This window comes from Pristis pectinata, chromosome 2, assembly GCF_009764475.1.
Source record: "Pristis pectinata isolate sPriPec2 chromosome 2, sPriPec2.1.pri, whole genome shotgun sequence".
NCBI lineage: Eukaryota > Metazoa > Chordata > Chondrichthyes > Rhinopristiformes > Pristidae > Pristis > Pristis pectinata.
The window spans coordinates 118899964-118921216 of record NC_067406.1 but is presented as its reverse complement, the minus strand read 5'-3'; the positions used below and the strand labels follow the sequence as shown (position 1 = coordinate 118921216).

At 39.2% G+C, this 21253-nt stretch overlaps 1 protein-coding gene across 1 annotated transcript in view; it reads right to left on the bottom strand.

The window, feature by feature from the left end:
* LOC127582445 (protocadherin Fat 4) overlaps nt 1–21253 on the bottom strand; it is a 293967-nt gene that overhangs the window by 185305 nt on the left and 87409 nt on the right. The gene's annotated exons all lie outside the window — the stretch shown is intronic.

Here is a 21253-nt window from a genome sequence, read left to right as displayed (position 1 = left end):
ATAAATTGGAGTAAGGCTCTACACGTGCAGCAATACATTGTCTCAGTCTCTCAAAGGGTTCACAAAGTAAATGCATGCTGAGAGCTCAGCCTAATATTTCAGAAATTGGTAGGATTTTTTTCCATAACTATGAAGACTTATTCTATCATTTGTGGTTCAGACAGCAATACCCCTCTGCTCAAAAGAAACTGCTTCATTCTAAGCCTTCGTATATAAAAGTTACAGGCATGACTATTTGTTCCTTACAGTGGTTTCAAGTACTAATGAACCAGAGGGAAAGCCCTCGGCAAGTCTGTACATCTCCAAGTCCCATTTTGACTTCAGAATACTCACTGCAAACAAAGCTTTTGGTGTTGAAACAGATCTAATGTGCAATGTACATATTATTTTACAACATATATTGAGGAGATTTTAGGCTGAAAATTAATTTTCAATTATCACAAAAGTAAAAGCAATTCCTTTCTTTCCTCTTTCTCTCTATTGATTTAGTTCTCTTTCCCTGTTCACTGCCTACCTTCCTCTCTTTCTTTCTTAATGGTCCTCAACTATTGTTTTCCTAGAAATTATCTCTGCACCCTTCCATTTACTTCAATTCTGTATCTCATACATTCTCCAGCATTCTATTAGACCAATGGGCACAATTTCCTTTGTAAGTAGCTCTATGAGAATTATTTGGCAAATAGATATATCATTTCTGTGTAGATTTCTAGACATCACAATCCATACATTATTCCTCTATCAATCATCAATGGCCAGTTCATATTATTCTTTTAATTTTGGTGTTTTGTTTTTCACTGGGAAAGAAACTTGTTCAGACAGAGACTGGAAGACCCTGCTCAAGGAGGTCGCCAATTGTGATTATTTGAAACCACCCACCATCCCTACCACTGTCTGCGGTATTATCTATTCACAGTCTTGGTTGTTGTTATTAAATAGCAAAGTATCTAAACAATCTCAAATGATTATAAACATTCACATTAACTTCTCATCAACAGATTCTTCTGAGGTTGTTACAGACTGAAGGCAATGCATGTGCATAATCCCACAACATCTTAGAGAATGCCACTTACCTGGTCAAATCTACGAACAATGCACTTAAATGAAGATAGGGCACTGCACAGTAAAGGGATAACTTTTGGCAATGTAATACCCAATAAAGGTGAATTGTTTTGAGAGCTGGATGAATAAGTCAGTCTCGTTTATGCCAATGTTTGTGTATATGATAAGTAAATACAGAGCTGCTCAATGCAAACAAATGTGAATGTGCCAAACCAGTCAGCAGAAGCAAAATGTTGGCTATTAGCTTTTAGGATACTGGAAGTCTAGAAAAACAGGGACTTTTCAAGTTTGAAAAAATCTGATGTTTAAAAAATGTTACTCAGGAATTGTACATATTGTCATCTTACAAAATGACTCTTACTGGAAGCCTGCCTGAAGAAAATGGCAAGACTAATCTTGTGGATTTCTCAAAAGCTGGCTAAGTGGTCCAAGAGACATGTGATAAACAATGTCACATGAACAAAATTATCATTGTTTACCTCAAAAGGATTCACTTATGATTTTGTTTTCTATTTTAAGCATTCTACTATATGTACGTATATAATGTCATTATATTTTCCTAAAGCAAAGTGTCTCAAGGGCCCACATCCAAACATTTTGTTTCATCTCAACTGGTTTTGACATTTTTCAAATTGTTTGCATTATATTAATCCTTACTTATGCGCACAATGATGAACATGAACAAGGCTAATATATTTATTCCATTCCTCAAAACAATCTGCTTGTTTTAATCCAATATTACATCCAATGTTATTAATATTAATTCCTGGGATGGCAGTACTGACGTATGCAACAAGATTAGGTTAATTAAGGTCTATATTCACAAGAATTTAGAAGAATGAGTGGGAATCTAATAGACATCTACAAAATTCTAACAGGACTGGACAGATTAGATGCAAGAAGGTTGTTCTCCATGGGTAGGGAATCCAAGACAAGTGGTCACAGGGGTCAGCCATTTAAGACTGAGATGAGGAGAAATTTATTCTCTCAGAGAGTGGTAAGTCTGTGGAATTCTCTATCACAGAAAGCAGTTGAAACCAAAACATTAAATATACTCAAGAAGGAATTGAATATTGTTCTTAGGATGAGGAGGATACAGGGCGAAAGCTGGAACAAAGCTGACAGGATCATATTGAGCGGCAGAAGAGGATCAAAGGGTCAAATGGCCTGCTCCTGCTCTTATATTCTATGCTTTCTATGTTTCTATAAATGTTTCTGTATGTTTCAGACATCCAAAAAAATCTGGGATTATTGAAAAGCTAAAACCAATGATCCCAGATTTTGGGGTCTATGCTATGTTGGTGCAGGAAGAGTGGCGACACTTGCGGGCTGCCCCCAGAACACTCTACGCAAAGATGCATTTCACTGTGTGTTTCGATATACATGTGACTAATAAAGAAATCTTAAATCTTAATAAGAAGGAGATGACACATGATAACTAACACACTTGGAGGAATGATCTTGCAGGAGGATCAGCCAACAACAGACATAAGCAGAACTTTGACAAATGTGGAGACGTTACTTGCAAATTGAGAAGGACTTATTTGGTGTTATCTTGGTATGGAGAAGTTTAATCAGAACAAATATAGGAGAACCTCCATTAGGAGCACCAAAGAGGTTGTAGAGTATGCTTGTGAGGATTTCCATGTGATTTAGCAATGAAAACAGATAACTGATCCAATTTCTAGGCACATATCACTATTCTTTGTTTTTAAGATCATCTCCATATGGACCTTATAAGCTTACATCTCTATAATCATGCACTAATTGACGTAGATATAATGAAGGTGATTCAAAAGAAAGATAGGAACGTGGGAAAGGGAAATAGATCATGTGAACATTAAACAAAGGATGGTTGGCTGGCTAACAAAGATGAATTCTGAAAGTGTATTAAGTTGCTTACTGATATTAGTTCAACTTGGCCTGTAAACACTTTTGCAATTTAGCCCATGGACATTTGTTAATCTGTGCATGATGTGTGCATTAGTTCTATTGAACACATGAGTGTGCAGAGTTTTATTCAAGTACTCTACTGCATACATTTTTATTGAAACACAATATCACTGCAGTAGGCTCCAGCGTTGTCAGCAAAAACAAACCAAAGATTTTGATTAACTGTCTCGCCATTTAATTAGTGTGGGAGCCATCAGTCGCCTTACACACTTTAGATACACTGTAGGCTTCAGATAAGCGTTAGTTTACACCTCATTTTTATGAATTTTATCCAGTTAGGTTAATTAACAAACCACAAAAGAAAAACACATAAAGATTGAGGGCTACGGCATTAATAGCAGACAACTGCTAACACGTGTGATTCACAACACTGGGACTACAATATGCTATTCTTCTTCTGCCTGCATTTATTGAAAACACATTCCACATGCTCTTGCCAATTAATTGCCAAATATTTATGTGTTTCAGTAATAAAAGTCCCGAATTATTGGCCATTAAATTTGTGCAACAGCTATGCAAGGGTCAAAAACCTGAGGCAAAATATCCAGCAAAGTCTGTGGTTTAGTGGACTCTGTGCCTTACAGTTTTAATTTATTGCCTTAGGCAGGAATAATAAATCTTGGAAATCTAAGCCACAGTCACAAAACAACGCCAAATAACATTAACAGCTTGGCCAATGAGAATAGAACTATTTTCACTGTCTTTAATGCCTAACATCTCAGAAAGACTTATGAAACAGTTAAGCAAACTCAGAGTTGCGTGGAGAGGTTCATCTGATATATACTTAATACATGCACAGCCACTTTTGAATTATAGGTGAAGATCATTGTCTGAAATGAATCCTGCAAAGAATTATTTCAGTTTGTCAGTGCTGAACCAAGCCAAAGCTTTATTCAACTAAATGTTTTTGCCCATTGTTCAGCAGCATGAAACATTGATCCAATTCAAAATGTCCCCTTTTATTTATTTCATTATATTTTGATTTTATTGTTTTGTAATTTTTGTTCACTCAGAGTGAAAGATGTCAGTGCAGTAACACTTCTAGCAATTTTGGCCCCAGGCTAATCAGCATAGGACCCATGTGGTCCAAATACAAAGGAGACTTTGATCACAGTGGGTGGTCGCACACAATCAGGATGGTCAGAGAGTGACAGTCATTGTAATTTACGAAAAGCTCCAACTTCACATGGGGAGCCTGGAGCATTGCATGGGTTCAGTCCATGACTTCCTGAATTTGTGGGTGTCTCACCATCTGAGAGAATCCACATGCCCATAACACCTGCTGATCTCTACTCAAGAAGCAAGAAGTCAATTTCCCTCTTCCTAATGCAAACAGTGAGATGTGACGTAAATCAGCTGCTACTCCTGGAATCATCTGCTAAATTCAGGACAACAGCGACCTTCACCCCAAAAGGTAGATCAATGCAAGCACTGGTGTGTGGTTGGAGCCCGGCCTGTTGAAGATGACAGATCTCCATTTTAACTGAAAAATCTTGCACATGCCCTTCCTGTTAGACATTACTTTGTTGCATTGTGATTGTAGAGCAGAAAACCACTAATATTTATTGCTTACTAAGAGTCCTCTGGGCCTAGTTAATGACTGCACATGTCTTTGTCCACTGAAGTTGAAATTGTTACAAAGCCTTGCCTTTCTCCTTTTGCTGAAAACAATTACACTAAGTTTGAAGAGTGTCTTTGCCTTCTCGAAAAATCTCAATTACTTATAATTCTACTTGAGTCAATTCTGCAAGATAGTCCTTCTGACCACAAGTCGATTAGCTTGCTCACTTGCACATAACAAATTCTTGAAATCTTGCTCATTCAGTCAAGATATTAAGTTTGTGCTAATTGGACTTTAAGTGAAAGGTCAAGGGTACAAGAGGTTTTCTGTTTCAGCTTGCCTGTCAGGCATGGCAGGGAAGTTTTCAACTGTATATATTTCCTGGCACTAGTTGAGTGAGGGGGCCTTGGAACCCAATTACACTGGTAGTAAACTAGAGTTCTTTTCACGCAGATGGACACACCTTTCTGCTTATCCTAAGGCTGAAGGGCTAAAACCTGAAAATCTGCTAAGATTTTTATCCTTTTTGTTTTAAACAGTCTCCACCATCCTTGTATAATTATATTTGGAGAAACTAGGCTGAGTGTATCAAGTACAGTCACTGACCATTGTTGCTTTGGAATCTTGTAATTCAATTCACATACTTACCTAGGAAGGGTGCTCGGCAACAAAGAGTCAGCTGAGACACCATAGTGGTCATGTTACTCTAGTATGGTTGACCCTGCCACAAATTTGAACTTTTACCTCTGATTTTATGTTGAGAAATGGTTGACCATGAGTCTCTCCCCCAATTGAGTTGTTATTGTACCTGCCTCAACCACTTCCTGCCAGAGGATGTGGTTGAAGCAGCTACAATAACAACTTTAAAAGACACTTGGACAGGTACATGAATGGGAAAGGTTTAGAGGGATATGGGCCAAATGTGGGCAAATGGGACTAGCTTAGATGGGCATCTTGGTCGGCATAGACAAGTTGGGCCAAAGGGCCTGTTTCTGTGCTGTATTACTCTATGACCTTATTAATCTATATATTTGGAGAACTGGAACAAACAGAGCAGCTTTTTACATCTGGTATTTTGGCTATTTGCTTCTAAGTTTCTCTAAACACAAATTAAACAAACTGTTTTATGTAGAGAATCCAGGTGACCTTTGTGACTTGGCATAATGCTTTTACATTTTGCTTTTCCTCTAAGTCCAATTGGCCCAGATATCTCTCTATTCTTCAGAGTGAAGCTGGTCCAGATGTAGTTTTATTTCTAATTTCCATTGGCCAAATAGCACTGTAATTTATTACATTCATTCATGAACCCAAATGAATGTAATTAGAATATGCAAGTTTGCAGATAGCATTCAGTTCTCTAGAAAAACAGGATATTTCTACAGAAAAGAATAGCCACCGGCAGACAAAATTATATTCAAAAAAACTAGTATAAGAATAACAATGCAAAAAATATGATTGCATGGTGTTAAATGGTTTCAACAAGCAGCAGAAGATTTAGATGTTCATGTTGGCCAATTACTGGAAATGCTGTTACATTATACATCAGTAACTACTCCACTGAGCACAATGCTAAGTTGTGGCACCAGATCCTTAACACCTGAGAATAAGCAATTGGCAGTTACATTTATGAAGTGCTCGAGATACCACTTTATTAACGTGGCAAGTTTTGTTCAGGGCAGTTATAAAAACATTCAGAATTATTTTCTCTCTCCCTGGAATAGATTACATTGGGTTCATGGGCTGGATTTGGTGGCCTATTGAACTGGGATGCCTCTTGCATTTCAGCCTGGCTCCTTCTGAGAAGAGACCTGGGTCCCATGTGACAAGCTCAAGCCACTATTCACCTCCTCAACTGGATAGAAGAAGTTTTAATGCATAAAGTCTAACCAAAAATGTAGGTCAATACTTTGTCAATCATGTGCAGAGAGAAAAATAAAAACAGAAAAAGGTTGAATCAAGAGGGAAAGATGAAAAAAACTTCTTAATTTTTAAAAATCTTCAATTAAAATCAGAAGATTTGAGGTTCATTACAGTTAATTTTTGGTGGTAGGGAGGGATTAGCAGAAATTAAATGGTCAAACTATTAAGAATTTATATGTCCTGGAAGGAACAAGACTTTTGCTTGTTTTGATCATATTTATTATGTAAGTGTTGTAATCTCAAGTTGCTCATATATTTCAAAAAAGGGTTTGTCAGTGAGGCGATGGTGTTGTCAAACTTCTAAAGGAGTAGGAAATTTGGCTAGCAGCTCCCTCATCTCCACATTTAATTCTATACATGGAGTTGCTGCCCAGTTTACCATATGAAAGCAGTGAGCAGTGCTAACTTTTCTGTTATTTTACAGCAAAATCCTGGCCAACTGGACTCTAGAAGGTATCCTCCAGATCCAAGATACAGCAAATGGAATTGATAGGCCAAATAATTTGTTAACTCCTGTGGGGTTAATTCTGCATGTAATCTTCCTTGGATGCTCTGAGTAATCTTGTAGTACGGCAGTAATTGGGATTGTCCGTAAGGTTCACATTAATAGATTTCTCATTTTGGCACTACTTTCCAAAAAAAATTATGATACATTTGGCCCTTCTACTGATTTGCACAATAAAAGCAGCAGGTGTTCAATACAGAAAGCATTTTGGCTGAACAGAGGAGGTACACTTTTCGTTTTGCTTTCATAACAAAGCTATAAGAAAATTAAGAAACTGCTGAACCCAGATGCTTCATAGCTGTTTCTGGATAAACTTACTTATTGGCCTGGGTTTTGGTGAGTTTTGCCAGTAGTTCCACATGAAACTGCCAGCATTTACCAAAGTAACTGCCTGCAATTTTTTGGGACTCCCATACAAATGTAAAAGTCCCAATGCTTTTGGCTGAGTTCTCATGGTGAATTCCCGGGTGCACTCTTGCACTGGAATGTAGAGCAGGAGCTTTGTGGAATCCCAGTACTTATACTGGGGAATCTGCTCTCACATCCTGCGCCAGGTTCGAGCTGGCATAGAATCTGCATGCCAAGTTATTTGAATGGCGGTTGGACGTTAGTGAAGAAGAAAGGCAGCAAAAGGCATGTTTTTTTTAAATTTGTGTTTGATTTCATATTCTTAATTATGTAAAAGTAAATTATTTGCTTAGGTAACTTTTATAATTTTTTAAATATGAAAAATCTCACAACTTTATTTTTTTATGCTTCTTAATGTCAAGGATATTCCAAAGCATTGAGAAAACTTGACACCTATGACAGCAAAGACTGGGGTGATGTTTTGCTGCTTTCCAAGGTTTCCAGAAGAGTTTTTTGGGTGGGGCTTAATCTGAGCCACATATGTCACTCAATTACACTTTTCAAGGATCATGTGCCACACACCTATTTACCCATCTGTTTCTCCCTTTTATTTATCACAAATTACTTGTTTATTTTTCCTAAAACTATCACTGCAATAGAAGTGCAGCAGTAGTATTCATTTACCCTTATTCCTCCAATAAAGATCTTAAATTAGATGGCCACTCATGGTTTAGATCAGAATTACTGGCTGAAATCAGCTGCAATTTCCAAGCTCAAAAAAAATCATTGCACTTCACAAACATCCACTATCAGTACATATGCAAAACTCATTCTGAACCAAACAATTGGCTCAGTCTTTTTTGTTCAGACAGCGTAAAAGAGTGGAAACTTTTTTTGGATGCTTTAACTGCTCTATTTATATAACTAGAAGTCATTCTGTAAATATATGACAAATGTTTCATGCTGCACCACTTTTCATAACAGAAGTCTCCATTCTCTGTTCTAGTCTTGGTGTGAGATCTTAAATAATGAAATTCTGCCTTGCAATTGAACATGCTACCAACTGAGCCAGACTAAGAATGAGAAAACAGAGATCAGTATACAGACCGACTGTACAAATGGCCAGCACAGGATACGAAATTGAACAATGGGGTAAGAAACAGGCTATGAGTAGATATCCATAAAGTTAATGGAAGAAACATAAGTGCTAGTAGCTACACAAATTAATAGCACCTTTGTAAATAAAATTAATTCACACATTTCATTATTATTACAGTAGTATTGGTTATTATTGTGGTGTCAAATTGGCTGTAATGTTGTGGGGGGGGGGGAAGGGTTCCTTATAATTTGATAATATAATAATACTTGAATGATAGATCTTCGATCTAAATGCCAGAAGAACCAAACTACATCTGTGAGAGGGTCAGCTCATTCATGATGACTCAACCACTATGATTTTTAAAACTGAAATTACACAAAATAATTAGGTTTCAGGAGAACCTTAAAAATGACTTCTAGCTGGCTTATTTTGAGGTGAATCTTCTATGTTTTCTATGTTCTAACCAAGCTTGGTTCACTCAGACATGGCCTTAAGTACATCATTGACAGTTACCATGAACAAGTTTTCTCTTATGTGCCTACCCTTATTGACTATGGTTTAACGTAATTGAATTTAAGACAATTAAATAAAAATCTTCATAAATTAAAAAAAGAAACCGAGATTATTCTCAGGGTAGTTATAAAATCAAAAGAGTCCGACCTCCCCTTATGCTAGGTGCTGACAAGGAAGTTTTCAGCAAAATGGTAAAGACTCTCCATGTGAATAAATGTAAACAGCTCTTTATTATAGGCCTCCCAATTTTATAACCTTTGGCAATACCCCAGAAAGTAAAATTAACTTGCCATGTTTTAACCAATAAATGAAGTGAGGGAATTGGGAGGTATTATTATCTTGTGATAGCTCCATAATTCATCATAATCATAAAGCAGGATTGTTGTTAATATATTTTCAGACAAAAAATTACATGTACATTAACATAAACCTTCATTCAAAGCAACACTGAAAGAAAGTTTGGCACATTCTCATTGAAGTCAAGGAGCAATGGGTGAGTGATGTTTGCCATACTTATCCTGCTATTGCAAAAAAATTACAATTACATTCCAAAAGCAGTGATTTAATCCATACCATTTCTGAATTCCAAATAAAATTAAAAACCTACAATGGTCTGGAATGCCTTGAGGTTATTAAATTATTTTCTGAAGAAGTGTGGCCAATTTGATTTTTTAGTCATTGGAAAGAATGAAAAGAGACCAAGAAGGGAATCGAAAGGAATGGGAGAACTGAGCCGCCACTAAATAAAGAATCGAACAAAGGAAATGAAAGCAGTCAAAACAAAGATTACAGGATCAGGCAATAAGAGATAACTTCTGGCATTACATGTCCTACCACATGGTCTAAGGTGCAAGAAGTTTGGTTTGTGGGCAATGAGGACAAACAGAGCTGCTATAACTTTGGAATGTGTGGACTGGGTCTGTGAATCTATTAGAATGGTGGTGTTTTCACGTCACTTGTCCTTTGGTATGCAACTCTGGTGTTTAAGGAATAAATAATCCACTGTGTCAATGTTTCAGATAATGTGATGTGATGCCAGGATACAAATGTAACACTGTTCAGCTAGAGCCATATGCCCACCCAGCACCCATGTGCAATAACTGGTAAGATCAAAGCCAAATGGACTTTTCAGTCATTTACCTTAATGATAGAAAAAGTACTTGAACTTAACTATTGAGCAATTTCATATTAATTTCAGATAAAGATGGGGGGGGGGGGGTGGAGGGTTGTTAATGAACTGATGATCGCCATTAACCTGAAACACCAACTCTATTATTCTCTCCACAGATCTGTTGGCCTGCAATATATTTCTAGCATTTTTTGGTTTTAGCTCAGGTGTGCAGGAGCCATCATATTTTCCTTTTCTCCTGACTGAAACATTGATACCTCAAACAATGTTCTCAGCTGAGTTCAGGTAGGAGAACTGTTTCCTGAAAACCACGGTGGTTATGGCCTTCTACAGCAAGTACTTTCCCTCTTCCTTTTCTTCCATCATGTACCATCTTGTCTTTCTCTACATGCTCTCTGCTCTTCCTCCTGGATGTGGCTACACTTTGAGAGAAAATGCCTACCAATGAACCTGCATCTGTAGCAACTGCTTTGCACAGAAACTTAAAAATTCAACAGAATTCTTGAGCATCTGGCACACCACACCCTATAAGCTTTAATAATTCTACAAATCATCAACCCTTGTAAAATTATAGCAACAGCCAATGGAAATCCATCAGCAACAAAGCTTCAGGTAGTTTAAAGAGCATTGGTGGCAGGTGTTTCTTGCTATTCAGCACGTGTTCTGAAATGTAATGTTAATACACGTTATTAGGTGGGTCTCTAAACTCCAGCTCAGCAATGCTCACATCAAATCAACGTTACAAGTTGATGATCGCTGTGCACTGCCTACTCTGTGTATTTCTGGCATGCACTTGTGGTGTACCTGTTAATGTCCTTACCAACATGGCGATTTGCTCTACAAATACGTGTGCCAAATTAGAATCATTTCACCACTTGCAGCAATAAAACAACACATGCTGTGGAGCCAACTTTTCTGTCCAGGTTGTTTTCATTATGTAAACACGACAATATAACTCTTTGCTTTTTGCATTTTCTTCTTTGTGCTTACAAGAACAGATACAGTGCTGGGTATGAAATCTTCAGGCTCCATGCATGCTGAGTAAATCATTGTTCTCTTCACACTCCAACAGCAATGCTTACTCTTGATCTGAGCAGGCATTGGTCCCACCAATAAATTCCTGACCAACTTTATATGCAGCAATTGGCAATGGATCATTTGATTATGTAACTGAGAGGTTTAATATCTGATAAACAGCGCTCTAGAAAGTTCTTCAGCAATTGCCAAATGCTGGTCAGTCCAAAGAATGTTTTACTGGAAGTCCTCCTGTGCAGAAGTACTCTTCTCCCTCTGACTCTTCAGAATTAGCATTGGCTTCCTCTGCCCTTCCCTAGATATCCTGTAACCGATGAAGATTGCTTCAACCTACAACACAGCCAATGGCTACTGCTGGCAACAAAAGCAGAAAGTTTTGGAAATGGCCAACAGGTCAAGCATCATCTGCTCACAAACCAGCCAGCTCCAAGTTTGTTTTACCATCAAGTAAAATGAATATAGAAGCAGTGGGAAAGCCAAGAGCTCACCCAATATGCAAGTGAGATCCAAGAACTAAATTAATATCAATTCTTGTACTTTTTTGTTCAAAAACTGGCACAAATTAATTTCAATGCCAATATTTCCCTTAGTATTATGTCTCGAGTCTCCTGAATTTCATACTTACCAGAACATAATAAAGGACAACACATTTAATGAGCTATCATCAACCATCAAAGATGCCTTCCGAGCCACCCCTCATCCTCACTTTGGGAAATCAGACCACCAGGCTGTGTTCCTTCTCCCTGCATACAAACAGAAACTGAAACGGGAGGATCCAGTACAGAGAGTCATGCAGTGCTGGTCTGAGGAAACAGATGAGCTTCTACACGACTGCTTTGAGTCAGTGGACTGGTCCATGATCAAAGACTCAGCAGCCAGCCTAGATGAGTATGTCACCACCATCACAGACTTTATCAGCAAGTATGTTAAGGACTGTGTACCAAAGAGGACAATACGGGTATTCCCAAACCAGAAACCATGGACGAACCGGGAGATCCACTCCCTACTGAAGTTGAGGACTGCTGCATTCCAATCAGATGACCCAGACCTTTACAAGAAATCGAGATACAACCTCCACAAAGCTATCAGAGATGCCAAGGGACAATATCAGTTCAAAATAGAGTACCAGACCAGCTGTCAGTTGTGACAGGGCTTACATGCTATAATGGGCTACAAAACAAAGTCAGGTAGCATAGTTAACAACAGCGTATCCCTTCCTGATGAGCTTAATGTATTCTATGCACATTTTGAACACAAGGGGATTGGTTTGTCACCACCCACCCTGACAGTCTCCAATGCAACTGAACCCGTGGTCACCACTGAGGACATAAGATCAGTCTTCCGGAGAGTGAACAATAGGAAAGCATCTGGCCCAGATGGTGCCCCTGGCCGTGTCCTCAGATATTGTGCTGATCAGCTAGTGGGGGTATTTGCAGACATATTTAACCTGTCCCTGCTTCAATCTGAGGTTTCCACCTGTTTTAAGAAGACTACTATCATCACGGTACCTAAGAAAAACAAGGTAATATGCCTTAATAACTACCGACTGGTGGCTCTGCCATCCACCATCATGAAGTGCTTCGAGAGGCTGGTCATGGCACGCATTAACTCCAGCCTCCCAGAAAACCTCGATCCACTGCAATTTGCCTATCCCCAAAACAGGTCTACGGTGGACGTCATCTTCCTGGCCCTGCACTCATCTCTGGAGAATCTGGACAGTAAAGACACCTATGTTAAACTATTGTTTATTGACTACAGCTCTGCCTTCAATACTATAATTCCAAGCAAACTCATCACCAAACTCTGAGACCTGGGACTCAACACCTCCCTCTGCAACTGGATCCTTGACTTTCTGACCAACTTATTCTCAACATTGGTGCCCCACAAGGCTGTGTCCTCAGCCCCTCTACTCTACTCCCTATACTTTCATGACTGCATGGCCAGATTCCACTCTAACTCCATCTACAAGTTTGGAGATGATACCACCGTAGTGGGCCATATTTCAAATAATGATGAGTTAGAGTACAGGAAGGAGGTAGAGAGCTTAGTGACATGGTGTCATGACAACAACCTTTCCCTCAATGTCAACAAAATGAAAGAGCTGGTCATTGAGAGGGGGTGGTGTATATGCACCTGTCTACATCAATGGTGCTGAGGTCGAAAGAGTTGAGAGCTTCAAGTTCCTAGGAGTGAATATCACCAATAGCCTGTCCTGGTCCAACCTTGTAGATGCCACAGCCAAGAAAGCTCACCAGCACCTCTACTTCCTCAGGAGGCTAAAAAAATTTGGCACATCCCTTTTGACACTTACTAACTTTTATCGATCACCATAGAAAGCATCCTATCTGGATGCATCACGGCTTGGTATGGCAACTGCTCTGTCCGGGACCGCAAGAAACTGCAGAGAGTTGTGGACACAGCCCAGCACATCATGGAAACCAATCCCCACTCCATGGACGCTGTATATACCTCTTGCTGCCTTGGTGAAGCAGCCAGCATAATCAAAGATCCCACCTACTGGGGACATTCTCTCTTCTCCCCTCTCCCATCAGGCAGAAGATACAGGAACCTGAGGGCACATACCACTAAGCTCAAGGACAGCTTCTATCCCACTGTTATAAGACTACTGAATGGTTCCCTTATACGATGAGAGGGACTCTTGATCTCACAATCTACCTTGTTATGACCTTGCACCTTATTGTTTACCTGCACTGCACTTCCCTGTAGCTGTGACACTTTACTCTGTATTCTGTTATTGTTTTTACCCTGTACTACCTCAATGCATTGTGTAATGAATTGATCTGTACGAATGGTATGCAAGACAAGTTTTTCACTGTACCTCGGTACAAGTGGCAATTATAAACCAATACCAATACCATTAACTGTTTCTCTCTCCACAGGTACTACCTGACCAACTGAGTATCCCCAGACTTTCTATTTTTATTTCAAAACTAAAACCTGACATCATCTAGGTGCAGCCTCCCGAGTTAACTGGTCTCCCTCTCCTCTTCAATCCTTGTACTATGAGCTAGGGCTCTTCACCTTTGCTTCTCAAATTAGAAGTAATACCCACCAGCAACAGTCGATAGCTGTAAAACTGCAAAATTGGCAAGCGCTAAGCATAAATATAGCTATCCAATACTTCTAACACCATAATCTCATCTTCAAGTGGGCTTAACTCCCTGCCAGAAGCAAAGGATTGATGAATTTCATATACTCACAATTTCATTATCAGGAAAAGTAGATATTATACACCATTCAAAAATGTGGAGCTATGTAAAATTAATTAAGAATTGGATAAACTAAAATGTTATCTTTACAAACTAATAGCTTGATGGAAATGCTCAATGGCAACCTTATTAAACCACACAAGTCAAGTGGATTAAAGAATTTTAAACACTGATTAATGACATGCACATGAATAACTGTTGCTGGAATTAAACTGAATTACATTTTGCAATGAGAACTTGAACAAAATATTGAGCCATATATAAATCACATAACAATTTATTCACCACGATGGTGTAATAAGTACTTTCTAATGACTTAACAACTTCAAAGGAGAAGAGATTAGCCCATTGTTCCCACTACTTGTAGCAATTATAGCATCAGTTTATTTAAAACTACCTTGTGTTCATTTCAAATAACCTTCTTGTACACACCACAGTTGAACTTCCTGCCTGGATGCTGAGTAGCATCTAATGAGACAGCGTTCAAAAGGAGTTTAGAATTGTATTGTCTGAAAAATATTTCAGTTTGTTTTTAATGACCCTGCATTAAAACCAAAGGAATAGAGGAGTACTACCTGCACCACCACTCCAGCTGGGCAGAATAACTGCACATACAGTTACAGTAACTATCATGCTTTTACCCCCTGTTCCAAGTAAAACAATCTTTCAAAATTACTTCCTTCTCCAGTCCTGCAATAAAGTACAATTGTTCTGCTTCAGTCTTTTATAATGACACTCTAATTCTACTTAAGATTACATTTTTGACCAAGAACAGCATTGATCACTTCTACACAGAGACTGTAAAAGAACTTCTATCTCTATAGCTGCAAAGAAATGACTAATGTGCTTCCAAAATAAAAATCATTACCAGATTTGCTACACTGATACCACTTTTCAAACTCCATTTTAAAGCATTTGCATCCAGGTCATTGACGGTGGAGAATTCAACACTGGTACTGCCATTGAATATTAAGGCAAGACTCCCTTGGAGATGTCTCATATTTGTGTGACATAAATATTACTTGCCACTTAATCCCCCAAGATTGAATGTTGTCGACATCTTGCTTAATTATCTGAGGGTTGGAAATTCAATATTGGCTTCTCCTCAGTCAAAATGCAAGGCAATAAATCTCTCCTGATAGCCTGGCCAGAAATGGCCTCTCATCACTGCCTTCTTCCTTGCTTGTTCTTTCTTTCCTCTTCTGCCTCTCTCACCACATGTGATGCTACTGCAGACATATGTTGAGTCCATATGATCACCATAAGAAATAGAAGCAGACCCTGACACATATCCTGCTATTCAATAAGATTATGAGTGATCTTTAATCTCACTCCCATTTTCCTTGCTAACACCATATACCATAACCATAGAACCATACAGCACAAAACAGGCCCTTCGGCCCACCATGTTGTGCCGTCCATCAAACCACCCTCACACTACCTAACCCCTTCCTCCCGCATATCCCCCCATCCCACACTCCTCCATATGCCTATCCAACAAGCTCTTGAACCTGTCCAATGTATCTGCCTCCACCACCACCCCAGGCAGTGCATTCCATGCATCAACCACTCTCTGGGTGAAAAACCTCCCCCTGACATCTCCCCTGAACCTCCCACCCATAACCTTAAAGCCATGCCCTCTCGTCTTGAGCATTGGTGCCCTGGGAAGGAGGCGCTGACTGTCTACGCTATCTATTCCTCTCAATATTTTATATACCTCTATCATGTCTCTTCTCATCCTCCTCCTTTCCAGTGAATAAAGCCCTCGCACGTTAAGTCTCTCCTCATATTCAATACTCTCTAATCCAGGCAGCATCCTGGTAAATCTCCTCTGCACCCTCTCCAACGCCTCCACATCCTTCCTATAATGAGGCGACCAGAACTGAACACAGTATTCTAAGTGTGGCCTAACTAGAGTTTTGTAAAGCTGCATCATCACCTCGCGGCTCTTAAACTCAATCCCGCGACTTATGAAAGCCAACATCCCATTGGCCTTCTTAACTGCTCTTTCCACCTGTGAGGCAACTTTCAATGAACTGTGAATATGAACCCCCAGATCCCTCTGCTCCTCCACACTGCCAAATACCTTGCCATTTACCCAATACTCTGCCCTGGAGTTTGTCCTTCCAAAGTGTACCACCTCACACTTCTCTGGATTGAACTCCATCTGCCACTTGTCAGCCCAGCTCTGCATCCTATCAATATCCCTCTGTAAGCTCCGACAGCCCTCCACACTATCCACAACACCGCCCATCTTAGTGTCGTCCGCAAACTTACTAACCCAGCCCTCCACCCCCTCGTCTAAGTCATCTATAAATATCACAAAAAGTAGAGGTCCCAGAACCGATCCCTGCGGGACACAACTAGTCACTGCCTTCCAATCCGAGGGCACTCCCTCCACCACAACCCTCTGCTTTCTACATGCAAGTCAATTCCTAAATCCACACAGCCAAGCTTCCGTGGATCCCTTGGCCTCTGACCTTCTGAAGAAGCCTACCATGAGGAACCTTATCAAACGCCTTCCTAAAATCCATGTAAACCACATCCACCGCACTGCCCTCATCAATCTTCCTGGTCACCTCCTCAAAGAGCTCTATCAGGCTTGTGAGGCAAGACCTTGATTACTTTAACATCCAAAAGTGTGTAGTAACAGAGCACAATTTTGACAGACCTTTCTTACAATGTACTGGTGTGCTGAAACATATTGCAGACAGTTCTATGTCTTTTTTATAAGAGCATCTACTGGGGTTGGGAGCCAGCTGTAGAGGGAATTATCAATGTCTCCAAGCAGCCCATTGGCCAGCCATTGTTGCTGGAAAGAGGGGGTCGCAGACTGGCACATGATGGAGTTCTGGCTTTGACTATTAGCACTTTCTCCACATTAGGGATACCCTCAATGTTGGAGAATCCTCACTCATGAACTTTCTTCTGCTTTCTATGCATGGAAAATGAGGGGAATTTGCCGCTGCTTGAGAAGATGTTCTCTGCCACCTCCTAAATACAGTGGTGAACTACATAACATCACCAGCACCAGCCTAGAATAACACCAAGATGAAAAGAATTGAGCACTACCCTCACCTTTACATCCACAGGCAAAGCCATCTGCTCACAGATCTACGGATACAGTATTAGGCTGATTTCAGTCACCACCTCCTTGGAGAAATGGAATGTTTGCAAGCAGTGCTTATCAGGTACAAATACTAGAATATAAAAATGTAAGAAATAGGTAGGCCAGGTCATAAGACCCCTTGAGTATGCTCCACCATCCAACAACTTCATGGCTAACCTTTTATATCAGCTTGACATTCTGCCCTCAGATTACCCTAGGTTATTCAATCTTCAAAAGATACTCAACAAACGAACATCCACAACGTACAGGGGGTGGAAAAGATTCACAACCCTCTTAGTGAAGGAATTTCTCCTAACCTCAGTCCTAAATGCCCATCCTCTTATACTGACAATGTTTCCTAGCATGAGACAAAATGGTACCTCACAGTCTGACTCAGCACTGAAATGTATTGAATACCTTTAAGTTGCTGTATTTAGTAGGTTGAGTCTCTCAGGCACTACCCAGTCTGTCTGCATCCTGACTATATTATCTTGTGGTGGGGATGAAGAATAATAACAACAGGTACATATGGCATCATGATTTAGAATAAGCAATTACAAGGGATAACCCTTTCAACAACAAGATAAGTGCCGATTATTACCAATCAATCTCACGGGCTCTGAAAAGTGGAGACTCTTACTTCTGTTTTTTAAATTTTTAAACAAACTTTAATGATGTCAAATTCAAATACTTTTTTCCAATTATTCCTTTTATCTCCATTTTTTCTCTCTCATTCAGTCTTTCCATTTCTTTCTGTCCTTAACATGGAATTCAACCCCTTCAACTCATTCTTTTTCCAAGTCCTTCTGCTGTTTATCTCAACTGTCTATTTTGTAAGCCTTTCCACCATCTCATAAGGCAACAGTTAGGAATGTGATGGAATGCTCTCCAGTTGCCTGGATGTGTGCAGCTCCAACGTTACTTGTTAGTCACCACCATCTGGGACAAAGCATCCCATCCACCAACTTAAACATTTATTCCCTCTGCTGTTGTCACAGTGTAGCTATAGTGTGCACCAGTTCCAAAATACACTGCAGATACCTGCCCAGGCTAATCTTTTGGCATTCCCAACTCCCCTGACCTCTTCCACCAAGCAAGAAAGACATGGGCAGCAGGAACATGGGAACACCACCACTTTGTAGCTCCTCCTCCAAGCCAATTATCAACAACTGGGAAGTTTATAGCATTCATTACATTTGTTGGGTTAAAAGCTAGAACTCTCCCCAATGGTACTATGGGAGCACTTTCACCAGAGGGGCTGCAGAAGTTCAAGAGTATGGATCCCACCACCTTCTTAAGGGCAACTAAACATAAACGCTGGCTTTGCCATCAATACCAACATCCCAAAAATGAATAAATAATGGTAAGTATCTAAAAACTTCGATGTAGAATATTGCCAGTCCGAGAAGGAATTTTGGGAGCAGATGGAGATTTTTCTATTTTATTCTCTGCTTCTGTGCAGCACCCATGCTTAAGGCAACATCACACCACCATAAAATGTGGCACAAAATCAGTAGAAGATTGTATTGTTATGGGGTGGTAAATTAGATGTCACATTGATATGAATATGCTGAACAATTTCTTTATGCAGCAATAGTTAAACAGGAATGCACATGGTGGTCTTTTAACATGTAAATCCTGTCAAGCCGCAGAAATATTCATGCACCAATATAAATTAAAATATATCACAACTCTTTTCTAGAAAACAACAGTGAAGTAAGAAAGACTTCTCTTTCTAACTCTGCATTATAACTGCCAGATTTAAACTTATTTGTGTTGGTTGGATATTTTGTTAAGTACTGCAATTATAGATTTTAAAGCTTTAGCTTTACATAGTACCAAAGGATTAAAGGTTTTCTTTTAGAACTATCTGTTCCTCTTAAGTATTCACATCACTACCAAAGACTATTCTACCATATTTAAGCAATACTTGGGTACAGTTGAATGAGTAACTGTACAATGTCCTTGAAATTACAAAAATATTCTTGTGAACCTGATTCTTTTTTCATTCTTTTAAAACTCTGATATCTACATGAACAGAAAAGCTGTGTGTAATTTCGTATTAAATTAAAATGAAAATTCTGCTAACTAATTACAGCTGAAACAAGTTTGCTGTTGAACTCACCCTGCAGTGTCAACCCAGGGACATTGTCTTATAACATACAGTCATACAGCCCTTCGGCTCAACTGGTCAATGTCGACCAAGATTCCCATTTAAGCTAGTCCCATCTGCCTGTATTTGGCCCATATCCCTCTAAACCTTTCTATCTCTGTACCTGTCCAAGTATCTTTTAAATGTTGTTAATGTACCTGCCTCAACCACTCTCTCTGGCAGTTTATTCCACATACTGGGTGAAAACGTTGCCCCTCAGGTTTCTCTTACATCTCTCCCCTCACACCTTAAATATATGCCCTCAAGTTCTTGATTTCCCCAAACTGGGAAAAAGATAGTACACATTCACCCTATCTATGTCCCTCATAATTTTATACATCTCCATAAGATCACCCCTCATTCTCCTGTGCTCCAGTGAAAAGAGACCCAACCTGCTCAATCTCTCTCCATAACTCAGTCCCTCGAGTCCCGGCAACATCCTCATCAACATGTTATGAGTTTACATGACATTAAATTAGAGATCAATACAAATGGGCTACTTCTTCATCTAGTGGTTAGTTACTGTCCTACACATTCGATCTATGTATACACAAGAGGATTCATTGTAAGACACAACTCCTAAGTTTGTTTGGTAATGTAAATTGCATCTTAAAAACATCGCCAAATTGTACTGCAAATTATTTTATGATTTTTGTGCACAAACAATTAAGTATTTAAATTGCTATTCTTATCTGTGGTGAATTAATTGATTGAAGAATGCCAGTGAAAAATAAAAAGTACAAAATGTTTTATAGAAACATGTCAGCTAAGGCTGGAGAAATATTCAAAAAGTGGCCAACATACATAGCATAACTAAAACTTTAACTGGACACCATGACCTAAAATGTAGAGTATGAACACAGTGTAAAGTTATAATTTGCAAGTTGGTTACAACCACCAGAAGAAGGATTAACCTAAAGAATTTTATATTCTTCTTGTTGCAGCTTGTAGTGAGTTGGATGATATACCATTTGATGATATGATAGTGAAAATGTTGCTTGATACAGTAAATGTGGACTATCCCCAATGTTAATTTATTACTGGATTTTGGGTCCCAATGATTTGTCACCCAAGTTGCTGCAGTTTTGTTCAGAAGATTAATCTTCAATTCTTGGTGACACCAGGATAGTCCCAGAGTACTGGCAACCAAACCCATCAGTCCTACCAATTTCCTTCAGGAAATTTTGTTCATTTTCAAAATGAAAACTGTCAATCAAAGAAAATGGATGGCCAATTCACCACCCCGAGTTTTTCCCTGCACCAAACTATGAAAGGGTATTTCTTATAGTTTAGCCTACTTTCAAAATTTATAGAATACAGTGTAAAAATATCAATCAGTATGCTACCTGTTCATTTATAAATATGTGTCACTGCTGAACTTCAATCCTCCCTCAGCTGAAAATAGTGCAACCATGAACTCCATTTTGGTCAATTCTCATGTTGTTTTGTGGTCAACCCATCAAAGTTGCCCCTCTACGGGACAATGATAGTCCTGTAGGTCTTCCCTCCCCTCGAGATTTCCATCTCAGGGTTTTAAAAGAAGTCGATGTCAACACTATAATTTTCCCAAAGTCTGTTCCTGTAATTGGAAAATTGCACATGTCACACTCTTACTTAAGAAGGGTGAGGAAAGGAAATTA